Here is a 6,412-nt window from a genome sequence, read left to right on the forward strand (position 1 = left end):
CTGGGGATCAAATGTGGATCATCAGACTCTTCAGCAAGTCCCTTTACTCACTGAGTCATCTCACTGGTCCCCCCAAGGGATTTATTTCTAGAGTATGTATTAGTAGTGGTATCTGCCCAGAAGAAACTTTGTGGTCAACATATTTTAGGTGAAAAAATTCAGTTTGTTACAAATCTTACAACAAGTAGAAATGATACAATAGAAATTAAATCTCCTTTAGTGACAGGGTTCTGCCAGAGGCACATGTGTACACTTCATTTACAGAGAACACACATGTAAATATGCTTCGGGGAGGAAAATATAAAAATCTTATCATAAAAGCTACTCAATAAATCCTACATATACATGGTTTACACTTAAAAGGAGACTTCTGTAGTGCTGTATCAAGTACTGCACATGAAATAGCCCTGGACCTCTGGTGGCATCTGACAGGCCTTTAATACCATGGATGGATCAAAGCTCCTTCGGGCCAAAGAAAACACTCCCCCTCCCACCCCACCGTAAGCCACTCCAAGGAGGTGACAGACAGCGTTGCAGGCCTGGGGACAACAGTGACGGGGTGGATTCTGCTAGTCAGGATAAGAGCACACAGAGCTCCCACGGGGACTTAGAGAGTTTCGCCCTATTGGCCCAAAGTCTAGATGATGTTTATTTGGTTTTCTAATGGAAAACCAAATACTGAATACATAGAGAATGGGTCCTCACAGAGATTGTGCTCTACTGTTTAAACTTCCAAAGTCTGAGAGCTGGATAAGCCTCTTTTCTCTCTTAGTTTACCAACCTCAGGTGCTTTGTTTTGGCACTGGAAAAGGGAAATAACACAATTTGCCTGGACATTCTCTTGTGTTTTCTGTGTAAATAATGAGATTATTTGTAAGGGATGGCAGGCCTGCTTCTTCTGTTCTAATCTGCAAGTTTTCAGTATCAAATGGAGTCCATTGTACCCAGCCCCAACAACAAGAAAAGTATGAAGCCACAGGAGGCCACGGAGGATGAAGCTCATGTACATACCATGACAAGAGCCACAGGAGGCCATGGAAGACGGATTTCATGTACAGATGATGACAAGAGGCACAGGGGTCACAGAGAATGGTCTCATGCATGTGTGTCTGACATAAACCATTCCAAGCCGGGCAGAACCACAGCACTCTGCCTCACACTGGACGTACTTCATAAGGATGGCTGCTAGCAGCTGCCTTTCCAACCTTTAACCTCACCACCTTGTCACTGACCCTCACAGCCAATAAAGCAGTCAGGTATAATTGCTTCTAAACAACTTACACAACTTTCCCCAGCCTCAATTGCCCTGAACACGCCCAGGCTCCCACTGAACAGTATAGTTCCTCATAAACTCATTTTTTGTCTATAGAATTGGTTTGCTGTTTCAGGCTGACAACACATGCCCATGCCATGTCTATGCATGCAAATATGCACACAAACACACATACAAGATCACCTGTCATTGATGGGTAGGACGCATTCTGGGAAATGCACCACTGGGCAGTTCTGGCACAGGGTACATCTGAGTGCCCTTCTGTGATCCAGGACTGTATAGCTCATCTGCCCAATGTAGGCTCTTAACTGTCAAGAGCTGTACAGGCTGCTGCCAGGACATGTGGAACAAGGCACAGCACTGTACCATAGAGTCTTTTCATTCAATAGAAGCTCTCAGAAATAATGATGAAGAGTACAGTATGACAATCACACTGTCCAGTCGTGTGGTCATGTGTCTTCACAGCGTGAGTATTTATGGAACTGGCCACACAGTGGGTTTGTTTACTCTGGTATCCCCATGGACACATGAGATATGCCATGCAGTGGTGTGATGGCGGCCTCAACGTCAGCACCCCTTCACACGGGGCTACCTGTAGGAAACCAGGATGCCAGGCCCTAGGGTGAGGTGAGCCTAAAACTTATAGGTCCAGGCTGCATTCTCTGCTAAAGGGAGGGGCACTGAAAACAGTGGCTCTGATAATCCCTGTCCTTCAGAACACTGTTAGGCTGGCAGGAGGAAGCAGCCAGGTCATAAAAGTGCAGGCTCCCTGCTCTGTGGGAAAGCATCTTGGTCAACAACCCTTAGCTCATCTCCTTAGTGTCTTGGTCAGCAACCCTTAGCTCATCTCCTTGTCCTAAACAAATAACTCAGCTATCCCTGGCTAAGAGATTAGGCCAGTTTAAAGGTTTACTCCTGGGCTAAAAGCTAAAAGTTCACCATGATTTTAGCTTTAAGAAAGAAAATATTGTGGCTAAAAAAGTACTGGATAGGCATTGATAACCTTGAGTAAAAGGTTAAGAATCCTTTTGGTGCCAACTAACAGACTAAATGTCCTGTTTCTTTGTACCCTAAATCTTTGTATGTGACTGCCATATCCCACGTGACTGCTAGCTCCTTGGGATGCATAAAAGCATCTGAATTCTAAAATAAATCATCCTGTTGGGAAGACACAGGTCCCAGAGTTTGACTCTGTTGCCAATCAGACCCTCTGCCCTGAAGCCAGCTGGTCCCCTGCTAAGCAAAGCAAACCTGAGTCCCGACAGCTACCAAAACTTCACATGGGGCTACTGGAGCACCCTTCTACGGCACTGAATTCCCGTATTTCAGTCTGAAAACCTACTTGTGTGTGTGTGTGTGTGTGTGTGTGTGCATGTGTGTGCATATGTGTGGAGGCCAGAGGTTGACATGATGAGTTCTCTTCTATTACTTTATATTATTTAATTTTTTTTGTGCCAGGGTTTCCCTGTAGCCCCAGTTGGCCTAGAACTCACTATGTAGACCAGGCTGGCCTCCATCTCACAGAAATCCACTTGTCTCTGCCTTTTGAGTGCTCTCTATTTTTTTTTTAATTTTTAATTTTTGGTCTTTTTGAGACAGGGTCTCCCAGTGGCCACAGCCAGCCTGGATTTGCTATGGAGACCAGGCTGGCCTCCATCTCACAGAGATCTGCCTGCCTCTGCCACTTTATTTTTTGACAGGGTTTCTCACTGAACTTGGAACTCAACCATTTGTCTAGGCTGGCCAGTGAGCTCCAAGGACACACTGTTTTTGACCTCTCAGTCCTAGGATTGCATACACACAGCACCTGGATTTTTACGTGAGGGTTAGGGATATGAACTCAGGTCCTCATGCTTCCATAGTAAGCACTTTACCAACTGAGTATCTCCCGGTCCAGAAACCCTATTTTAGCTGGAGCCTTTCTTCACATGTGTTTCTTGTGAGTCCCATGACATATACACTCATTTCCAGCACTCTGTGCTGTGCTTTTGAGTGAAAGCTACTCTCTCTCTCTCTCTCTCTCTCTCTCTCTCTCTCTCTCTCTCTGTTTTTTTCTGCTGTGTTCTCAGAGACTTTGAAGACCCTGACTGGCCCAGTCTCCTGTTAGTACCCGATACACCTCACACACTGTGCCACCACACACACGTCCCTTTCCTGATACCACTGTTTCCAATTGGTGATTTCATTTCATCTCATTTTAGCCTCACAAAACCTTTCTCTTCTATAATCTCGCTTTGCTAGCTACGGTCACACACTTAGATTTTCTTTGCTCATTATTACTTCTGTAACCTGGATCTTCCCATGGCCTGTGCTAAATACTCTCACATTAACCTGAATTAACCTGAGCGAGGCTCCATGGTGACAAACCCATTTTTCTGAAAGCATCTTTAACTTGTGTTCTTTGTTTAACTCTCATTATTGAAAGATATTTTCACCGGGTATCTGCTGGGGTTTGGTAATGGCTTGCCCCTAAGGGCCCATATGATGGATGTCTGGTCCCCAGTGAGGTAGTGGGACGAAGTGGTAGGTCCTCAGGCACCACTCTCTGATGGGATCAGTGCAATTCCCATGATGGGAGTTGTTATAAAGAATAATCATGGCCCTGGATTCCTTTACCTCCTGCCTCACCATGATCTCCCCATGGGCTCCACCACTGTGAGGCCATTGCCCTGAGCCCTCACCAGAGGCCAAACTGATGGGGCTGTAAAACTGTCAGCTGAATAAACTTCTATTCTTTAAAAGCTACCCAGCTTCTGGAATTGTGTTATAGCAACAGGAAATAGCACTTTCCATTCCTGGGATGACCCCTTTCCCTCAGTAATATGAATAAACTTTTGTCTTCTCCCATTTGAACTTCTGAGAAGCAGCACAAGTTGAACTGTATTCCTAGATGTCTTGTTCCTCTTCTGCTGCTTTTAAGATTCCCACTATTGGAGCTGGAAGAGATGGCTCAGTGATTAAGAGCACTGGCTGCTCTGGCAGAGGACTTGGGTTTGATTCCCAGCACCCACATGGTGGCTAAGAACCATCTGTAACTCCAGTTCCAGGGGATCTGATGCCCTCTTCTGACTTCCATGGGCATTGCACAACACAAATGCATTTATATCCATGTAGGCAATATACTCAATACACATAAAAATAACAAATTTTTTAAAAAAAAGATTCCTACTGCCTTTGATGGTCTGCATTTCTCCATAAGGAGCCCAGATGAAGACCTCTTCTGCCTCAGGAGACTTGCTGGGTCGGATGGCTGGGGTCATCAGTGGCAGGAAGGCCACTGTGTTGTCACACATTCTCAAGGCCTACACTCACTTCCTGATAACTCATGAAAGGTACACAGGGTATCGACGGTCTTCCTGGCTTCTCTGTGATGTTTCCAGCTATCTGTCTCACTGTAGGATGCCTTCTAGAGGATTCCTCTATCTGTTGGTTTATACACCTCACAGACCTCAACACTTAGATTTGTGTTCTACAGCTGACAGAGCCCAGGAGGTTTTCATTTGTTGTCCAATCTTTCAGCTGACTTTTGCTTATGGTGCCTTGTTCCCTGGTACGGCTTTTTTTCCTCTTTTACTATGGATGCATATATCTTGGAATTTTATCCACGGGAAGCCATTGAAGCCAGAAGAAAAGGGGAATCCCACAGAGAGGGCTTGCATATCCTCCTTGCAACTTAGGAGCATTTTAAACTAAATTCTGTGCTTAAGATATTATAGATGGCCCAGGAGTCATTCTGTGGGGGCTGATGCAGCTGACACCTTGAGCACCCTCCTCCCAGACCCAGGCTTTGTATGGTAGATGGCCCAGGAGTCATTCTTTGTATGGTAGACACACACAAGCCTGGCCATGGTCAGCAACCCTACCTCTTGCTTTCTGCTCTCCACTGGCTACAAGGTCATATGCACTTAAGTTCAAGGACATAGTCTCGGGATGAAGGTCAACAGCACTTAGGTCTTTGGGCCCTGCTCTTCCTTAGTTTAGGGTCTCCAAGATTCCATGATTGTTAAATACTTAGGACACCATCTTTTCATCCCAGCATTTGAGGTGTGCTCTAAGGGTCAGACTTGGTATCTATTTCCTCCAGTGAACTGATGGGAACTGGGAACCCTGTCCATTTTCTGAGAGGCTCCTGTCTCAACCTGGCTTTGCGCTTGTGGAAGAACTGACTTTAACCAAGCCTTGAGCAGAGCATCATGGGAAGCTGAAGCTGAACATGAGGTAACGGATGATTTTATACGGCACCAACTACAGGCACAACGAGCACGCCCATGGGATGGCTGCGCTCAAGAAACTTGCTGTGACTCTCATGGGACTTTGGTCTAGAAATGTCCACAATGCCTTGCACTCATGGTGGGTGATGGGTGCAGCCGTAACCTTCCCAGGACCTGCACTACCCCTTGATAGGACTCCACTTCTCCAGGGAGCAATGTCTGCCGAGGTTCAAGGTTTGCCTGAGGCTCATATGAGAACAGTCGCCAGGTTCCAGGAGGGCTTAGTGGCTGACTGTCAACCAGACAAACTGGTCTCTTTTAGTCACCCTTTGGTCACAGGACAACTGTGGGGACATACTGGAAGCTCATGCTGGAGGAGCTTAGAGACTCCCACCAGGAGTTTCCAGACGCACGTCCCGAGGGGGCTGTGGTTCTGTTGTTGTGCAGAACATGGACTCAGACTGCTCGCTGCCTCGGGGTCCCTTCCCACTCCACTCCCATTTCTGATGGAAACTTGGATCAAGCGCTGGCTGGCAGCCACCTACCCACAGCCGTACAGTGAGGCAGTTCTGGCTTCACTTGCCTCACAGTCCCAAGCCTCATCTTTCAAATACTCCACGTGAAGGGAGGCACACACACCAACATGCAGGGCCCAGGCATGGCTGCAAGGACTCTCTGACGCCTCTCTCCTTGGGAACAGAAAGGTCAATTTCTCAGCACTGGTGCCTCAGATGCCAGGATGGCATAAGCAGGCAAATAAATGAGACTTTTATGTGAGGGTCTCGTGAATCTGCAGGCAGGCGGGCAGGCGTCAGTGAGCCATGGCTCAGCCCCTCGGTAATAATAATGACAGTCTGGTAAAAGCCAGTGTTAGCTTCAATTTTTAAGTCATTTTTCAAATTATTTTAATTAGTTATTGTTTCACTCT

The sequence above is a fragment of the Nannospalax galili genome, unplaced genomic scaffold (assembly GCF_000622305.1).
Source record: "Nannospalax galili isolate Female #2095 unplaced genomic scaffold, S.galili_v1.0 scaffold12703, whole genome shotgun sequence".
Taxonomy (NCBI): domain Eukaryota; kingdom Metazoa; phylum Chordata; class Mammalia; order Rodentia; family Spalacidae; genus Nannospalax; species Nannospalax galili.